Consider the following 8569-nt stretch of genomic DNA (forward strand, 5'->3'; position numbering starts at 1 on the left):
CTTTCGACGGCCAGGCATCGAATACATGGTCTGCCAATAGGATTCCCACGGAGACACCGTCCATGTATGAATGATCCCATCGGAAGATACGAATTGACCCAAATTTTCCATCCTTCATTTGCACGCGAGGAAATAACAAATTCCCATTGTGGTTTCGTACAAGGCATCGTTTTTGACAGGAGTGGGACTAAAAATGTACATTTTTTTCATGTAAAAGTCAGATCTTGATAGAGCTAACATTAGTATGTTCGCCATCAAAAATAAGAGGAGCCGTGTTTTTGTTTTTTTTCATTTTATCAAGTGGAGGCATTTTGAATTATTTTTCTAGCTAAAATCTTGAATTTTTAAATCGCTGTTGCTTTTTTTGACGCAAATTGAAACAACTAAAAATACTTGTGCTCAAAAATTCATACTCTAAAATAAGATAATTCGGTTTAAACGAATTTGTAAATTCGATTTTTCTCGAGGATTTTTATATCTTAAATAATTATTAAAAACAGAAATGGTCAAAATAATTCGAAATTGAATTTTTATTTTGTGAACGAAATAATTCTAGAAAAACATGTTTTTAATTTATGTAATTTGCGGCAAAATTCTACAAGACACAGCTATTTTGTTCCGCCACGCGGCAATATGGGGATATTGAAAATACAAGGAACAATTTTGAATTTTGATATGTACCAAATAAATTTACATACTTATATTCATTCTAGATCTTGCTTACAAATTTCCAATAAAAGTTCCACCTCAGTAAAGAATTCGCCGTTAGATGGGGTCACGACGTCGTAAACCTTGACATGGTTTTTCAATTCAAAAATTTTAGAGTCATCCCGTAGACATGCGTACCCAAATTTGATGACTGCAGTGTGCGTCAACTTGCCGTATATCAATTTGCCCTCTGCGTCCCGTTTGTTGAAAATGCAGTCATAAAACTTACCGCGGTCGTGTGCTAAGTCGGCGGAGTTTAAACATTTGTTCGAATATAAGGCTAGGAGGACGACTCGATTATTTAAGTGTTTGGCATAGAAGATATTATCTATTCCATCTTGGACAAGGGTTTCTCTACGGGAGGAAATAATTAATTTTGTTTACATTTCGTTTGACTATGGTAAATTTAGCAGTTGCGAGTACACTTCAATAATTTGAATTAATACATGGGAAATAATCCCTATGCGTGTGACTCTACTGCTGTGGTGTCAGTCATTATGTTTACCTTATTGATGAATTTATACGTTATTAATACCAGGAAAAGAAAAAAAAGAAGAATAGTGAATTATACTCTTGGGACTAAAAGACGGATGATTTGTTAAAGTAATAATTATTGCTCGTGAATTGAAACAAAATGAAATTCCTAATTTTTTAAAATAACTTAAATAATTTACACCTCCAGTTCCCTTCAAGGGAATCCCTTGAATACTTAATTATCCAGGTCAATAAATTCGTAATTTGTACCTCGAAGCCTTCTGCCCTCGAAGTACTCCTAAAATTTTTTCATAGTTGAACAGGGACGAAATATGTGTTTGTTTGTACTTTGAAGCCACTTTATGAATAACTCGTGAACTTCAATTTTTTAAGGTACTGGTGATCCCTCAAAAAATTTATCAACTTCAATTATCAAGTATACCAATGTAAATATTCGAACAAGGTGAGACGTTGCGCAGGCGAAAAATGCTATGACATACTACACTGGTTTAATTCATGTCGTGATAAAATTTTTAGAATGTTTGGAATTGGTATCAAAAAATCAGTATTAAATTTTGAAAATTTTTTTTGTTCCAAATTGTAATCGGAAACACGGCATTAAATCCATGGTCAGAGTCACTGTAGTATCTCTTCACTGTGTGAATACATAGCTACGATTCCTTAATACAAAAATAATGAAATTCATTCATTTGCTTACCTGGAGAAGATTAAAACACTAGAGACAAATCCGCGAATAATTTCGTTTATTATTGTAATGAAGGCGAACAGGGGATAAAGAACAAGTGTAAGAAACAGGTTGAGAAAAACTTTCGTCATTTTGCAAACGAAATAAATACGAATTAATCTTGGGGAGGGTGACTATTGACTGCAAGAAAAATCTATGCTTGTGCGATGAAGTAGAAAATCGTGTATCTATTTAGTTTTCTATATATTATTTTGCCATCTCTTAGCACCGAAAATGCTGCTGATTTCCTACCTACTAAATATGGATAGTTTGAGAAGACGCATTCTACAAGTGTGAGATACACTAAAACGTACATATATCAGATCACTTGTAGAACTGCACCATAACTACGATGGAACCAAGTAAATACTGTCCAACGTACACGGGGCATTTATTACCTTCCGACGTCCATGCACTGCTAGTTTGGTTATGGCTACCAGCTTTAGTCCTCTGGAGCGTTGTATGCCCAATAATGCAAGAGTTAGATAATTCCATTCCTCAAGATATGTAATTCTCATGTACGATAGCGCTTCAAATTTGCATTTCACGATATTTTTACGTATAAACTAATGCATTTTTAGTTCTAAAAATTTCAAAATTATAATACATTTCAAACTGGTTATTTTCAATCTTGAAATTAATTATTGAAATTTTCTTAACACTATATTAATCTACTTTGTTAGCTAATCTTGATAAGTTCTCTGAATCCATTTTACGCCTGTCTTTCCGTAAGGATGACGCCGTACGGTCCCGGTATTATTGTAGATTGCAACAAAGGCCTGGGCTCAAACTCATTTGGTGGTCCATTTTTATCAAATTCGATCCAAAATCTTTGAAATAGATTTGTCACGAGGAGAAACATGACATCTTTAGCCAAACCTTTTCCCGGACATTGCCTCCTTCCGGTGGAGAAGGGCATTAACTCTGGCCGAATTTTAAACGTTTTTTTATCCTGGGTTAGAAATCGCTCGGGACAAAAGTTCTCGGGATCACGCCATACTTTCGGGTCGTGGTGAATATAATATAAATTTGATGTGATAACGGTGTCCTTAGGGATGGTGTAGCCGTGAAACTCAAAATCAGCCAGCGCCTTGTGCGGGGCCCCTTGCGGATTGACGGAAGCGAATCGTTCAGTCTCCGCAATCACGGCTTGGGCATACGGCAGTCTATGTGGAAAAGGGGAATAAGTATTAGTACAAATTATGTATAGTGTTCTGAGAAGGAAATAAAACAATCCTGAACTTTCCGCAAGATTACAAGATAAGTATTTAAAAACATATCATATATTTCTACTTATAATATCAAAGTTGCTGCTAACAATGCGAAGGTGTCAGCGGCTACGCTCAGATTTTAATGAACCACGTAAATTTGGTGGTCCAAGTCAAAACAACCAACGTTTAGTTTTGCACTTGGTTGAATGCGACGTTTTAAATAAGTTATGAGCGGTCAAAATTTGAAAAAAAGCACGATTTTCAGCGTGCGGGAGGTCAGAAATATTGGAAAGTGGGCAAAGGAGGAGATGCGTGAAAGCGGGTGGAGAGGGAATAAAAATATTTCTGACCTCCCTCACGCTGAAAATCGTGCTTTTTTCAAATTTTGACCGCTCATAACTTATTTAAAACGTCGCATTCAACCAAGTGCAAAACTAAACGTTGGTTGTTTTGACTTGGACCACAATATTTACGTGGTTACATTAAAATCTGAGCGTAGCCGCTGACACCTTCGCATTGTAAGTGTCAAGAAAAAATAGGAAACTTTAGAACAGATATTTTTTTACTATTTATGGGAAGTTGAGTAAAACCAGTGTTCCTGAAATCAGGTAACACTCATCATAGTTATAAATCACAGTGTGATTTATTGTGATTTTTATAATCGTCATCTAGCAGTTGTGAGGGTCGTGGGTCATGGGGAATGCAATGCCCTATGAGACCACCCCTAACGTCTCTCTCTATCTGACTACTCACGGATACCAGGGTCGATGTCGGCGGAGAGTCTGGTCGATCCGATCTCCGATCCAAGGATGCCGAAGGGATGCTCGGGTGCTGAGTGGGTGTGCCAAGGATGAGGAGACAGGATGAGATGCTGCTGCCTCTGGGGATGATGATGATGATGCCAATGATGGTGGACAACTCAGGACGAAGGTGGACTACGATCCGTACTACTCGGAGGTTTATTCCAGACTGACGCATTCTCATACATCTCATACATACATAGCCTAGCATACACCATACATATATAGCCTAGGGCTCAACCACCTCATACATGGGGACGGGATCCTTACACTCACCCCCACAAAAAAGAACTTCATTAACTCATACAAATTTCATTTTTCTCATCAATTGTCTTTCTCTCCACTTTTTACCTTTCTGAATTTTCCTTCTAATTGGAGCTAAACCTTTTAACTTTCTATCATTATCTGTCTTATTCCTACTTGCTTTACGTAGTCTACGACGACGATTAAATTCTGTTCGAGTCAATACTTTTACACCATCTTCATTCACAATTTTTATACGTTCCAAAGTTTTACATACATTTTCAATTAAATTATTAGATACATCAATATAATTCATTTCATTTTGTTCTCTTTGTCCTAAACTGTCTACAGGAGTACTGGATAATTCTCCACAAGAATCAGGAGTACTTGTTAGTATTCCACGTTTGCCTATATCAGGAGTTTCGTGTGACTCTCCACAATCTAATACATATTCAACTGAATAATCACTTGGAATTTCTGACATTTCTTCACCTTCAACTACTTTGAAACAAAATTTTGACTCTGAATTGAAAACAATATCACTAATAACTTCTTCAATATCCATACCTTCATACTCAACTGACTTTGTACCATTTATGACATTAATTAACTGCGTTTTTGCATTATTACTCCAACTTTTCGACGATTTTAAGCAAGACTCTAATTCTGATATTGATTTTGGATTTACTTTGATTAATAATTTAAATTGTAATAGTGAAATAACTGTATTCGGTTTTCTATCCAACATTTTTGCATAATCTAACCTCCAACTCCAAACTCTTTCAAAAATATCTCGTTTCGACTCAATATCTAATCTCTCATCAGAACTTTTACATAATTTTTCACATACATACTTGAAATCTGAACCTACGTTGACTTTTACCTTCGGAAAATTATATGATTCTAAACAACATTGTCGTGACATGACCATATTTATATCTTCTAAATTATACAACTTTTTAAATTCATTATACAATCGAATTAAGTATTTAGTATCATTTCTAGCATACATAAGAACGTTTTCAGGTAACGGACGATTTGACCATTGATAATTTTGAAATGATTTGTCTAAATCTACACCTAGTACAACTTTGACTAAATTTGCAAATCCTAGTAACTCTTGTTCATTATTGACTCTCTTATATACATCTTGTACATCAACAACACCGCAAAATAATACATCAAAATCACGTCTAAACGCCTTGACATCATTATTCGAAAATACAATCTTAAGAATCTTACTGTTCATAAATATTGGTTCTAATAATACTTTTATACATGGAAACATAAGAAAAGGATCAATTACAAAATCTCTTTGGTATGTCGAAATTTGAATTAAAGCTGTTGCCACGTGGAAAAAATTATTACAATCGAATTCACAATCTATGGCAATTTCTTTCTGACAATTTAAATGTGCAACCATTTCAATCATTTGATTCTCATTACAAACAAAAAATAGTTCTGAATTAAGAACATTCTCATAAGTTACAAAATTTTTAAGATTAAATGTACATATTTCTAAATAATTTGGATTAATACGATCTGGAAATTTAACGTAGTTATTCAATATTTGACGATATTGGACGTAAGCTGGATCTGTCGGTGGTGGTGTGAATTTCGGTAGATTTTTCTGCGATTTCTTGTATTCTATGAGTTTCTCTTGACGACGGTCATTGTTGCAGGAGAGCAAATACTCGTCCATTTGCAGGAGTACCCTCCTTCTGGAGTATTCTCCACAATTCTAATTAAAATAAAATAAATCATATTAGATCAAATTCATTGTTAAAGTTTGGTTAATAATGTGAGTTAGTGTTTTTTGTTAGTCCTATAAAATTGACAATAATCAACCCTTGATTTCACTCTTTGAACTCGAAAATTTGGACAAGAAGTGTTTGAACTTGAGCTAGCTAAACTATTTTGAACAGAATTTGAAATCGAACTTAAGTTTTGACTTTGAACTTGTTGTTTCCTTTGAATGAAACGTTTAAGATCTGAAATATGTCTCTTTGGAATTAATCTTGACTCCATATCTAAAATATATGTATCAGCAAACTTTTTAAGAATAAAAAATGGACCAATCCACTTAGGAAGAAATTTCTTAGTCCGATGAGCATCTCCATCAGACTGCTCATGATTTTTCGCCCAAACTTTGTCTCCAACATTAAAACTGATTTCTCTCCTCTTACTATCAAAATACTTCTTGTTTTGTGCATGAACTTTTTGAATATTACTCTGAACAAACGAGACAACTTCTTTCAATTTTTGAGGTAAACTTTTTGCAAGATCAGAGACATTGAGATTTGAATTTGAATCTACTTGTAACGCTCTATCAATTGGCAGAGGAATTTCTCGCCCATAATTCAACAATGCTGGTGACACTTTCGTCGTGTCATTCACCATACTTCTCAATACGAATGCAACTTTTTGGATATTGATATCCCAATTACCGTGACCTCCTTCAAGATAAGTTGCTACCATTCTTACCAATTCTTGATTTGTACGCTCTGCGCGATTTGGATTCGGGTGATACGCCGATAATGTTACGTGTCTGACATTCCATTCAGCACACAATTTCTTTACATCCTTATTGACAAAATGAGAACCGTTATCACTAGTAATAGTTTTAGGACTACCATATCGACAAAAAATACCATCCTCTAAAGCCTGAACTACCTTTTTACCTGTGGCTACAGACATTGGGAATAATTCTACCCAACTTGACAACTGATCGACAATGACCAAACAATACTTATTTCTCCTATGACGAGTTGCGGGGTATGGCCCGACGAAATCGATAAAAATATTCTCAAAAACTGTGTTCGCAACTGGAACTGAACCAAGCAAACCCTTTGGTTTCATACGCTCTACTTTGAATTCTTGACACTTAACACAACTTTGTACATAATGATGAATATCCTTATTCATCCCTTCCCAATAAAATCTTTGTTTAACAGCATTTTTAGTTTTCCTAACACCCATATGTCCAGAAAGTGGACTATCATGAAATTCATTCAAAATATGATTAATCATGCAACGTGGTAGTAATGGTACCAAAATGTTTCTCTGAGGCGTGAGAGCCAAATTTTCTGTGCCCGCTACATCGTGACTCTCTGACGATGGACCCTGCGACACTTTCACAATTTTATGAGGCGTGAGAGCCAGATTTGTGCCCGCTACATCGTATCTTTCTGACGATGGACCCTGCGACCCTTTTATATGCTTATGAGGCGTGAGAGCCAGATTTGTGCCCGCTACATCGTATCTTTCTGACGATGGACCCTGCGACACTTTGAACGGCGACTGAGCCGGATTATTGAGCGTGAGAGCTCTACTGCTGTGGCCCGCTTCATTGGGCGTCCCCAATGGTCCCCTACACAGCTTAAAATCATTAATATCTGTCCATCCTGGACCTTCAATCGGATGCGAAAATGGAAGTATGATTCTGTAAACAATGCCGTCATGAAGTTGATAATGCTCGTGAATGCTTGATGAAGTGAGATTGTCCGTGGCCATCGGAGTTTTCTCAAGTTGATGCTTAATAGCTAAGACTGTCGCGTCGGAAGACTGAGCAATGCGAATTTTTGACAACAAATCTACAAATAGACCTATTCCAAAAATTGGGATGAATGATTTTTCCACTCCATCGAGATCAGGCTCGCTAGATGTTGGAGAAACCGGTGCTCTTGACAAACAATCTGCTACTACATTATGAATACCTTTACAATGCTCAATATTACATGCCCATGCTTCAATTTCATGCGACCATCTCGTCAATCTCCGAGATTTGTCATGATTTGCCTTCAAATATTTTAATGCTTCGTTGTCCGTGATTACCGTGAACTCTTCTCCCCAAAGGTAATCTTTAAACTTGTTTATAGCCCATACAATTGCTAAACATTCTTTCTCATGAGTATTCAATTTCTGCTCTCCATCAGTTAACTTCTTACTCGCAAAATAGATTGGCCTTTCCTTGCCATCAATATTTTGAATTAAAATACCTCCAACACCAATGTCGCTCGCATCAGTTCGGATTCTAATCTGAATAGGATGATTATAATCAATGCCGTGAAGTAAAACATCCTCACACATAGCTTTCTTCAACTTCACAAATGCTTTCTCTTGCTCATGACCCCACCTGAAGGGTGTGTCCTTACGTAATAAGTTATGTAACGGGGCTGATATTGTAGAAAAATTCTCTATGAAAGCTGCATACCATGCACACATACCATGAAATCGTAAAAGTTGTTTTACAGTTCGTGGTTGCTTGAAATCAGCAATTGCCCTAATTTTCTCCGGTTGTTTCTTTAAACCGTTCTGCGTGACAATGTGTCCTAAAAATACTAATTCACGCCTAGCAAAATGAGATTTTTCAAGATTGATAGAAATAT

Source organism: Folsomia candida, unplaced genomic scaffold (assembly GCF_002217175.1).
Source record: "Folsomia candida strain VU population unplaced genomic scaffold, ASM221717v1 Fcan01_Sc030, whole genome shotgun sequence".
Lineage (NCBI taxonomy): Eukaryota > Metazoa > Arthropoda > Collembola > Entomobryomorpha > Isotomidae > Folsomia > Folsomia candida.